Here is a 226-nt window from a genome sequence, read left to right on the forward strand (position 1 = left end):
AACGGCAACAGCTGAAGGTTTTGCTACAGTTTTTATTCAGCCGTTCCCCGAGTGAGCGGCCCGCGGGCACACGCTTTGGGCCGTGACAAGGACAGGCGCCCTCCCACACGGAGGCCTTGCTAACGGCTTCGTGCTTAACCCGCCGCTCAAGCCGGCCGCGGCGGCGCTCCGCGGCCTCCCGCGCCGTCCCGGCGTGCCCCGCGCCGGGGACGCTCTACCCGCCGTC

The sequence above is a fragment of the Dromaius novaehollandiae genome, chromosome 2 (assembly GCF_036370855.1).
Source record: "Dromaius novaehollandiae isolate bDroNov1 chromosome 2, bDroNov1.hap1, whole genome shotgun sequence".
In the NCBI taxonomy this organism is placed as follows: Eukaryota; Metazoa; Chordata; class Aves; order Casuariiformes; family Dromaiidae; genus Dromaius; species Dromaius novaehollandiae.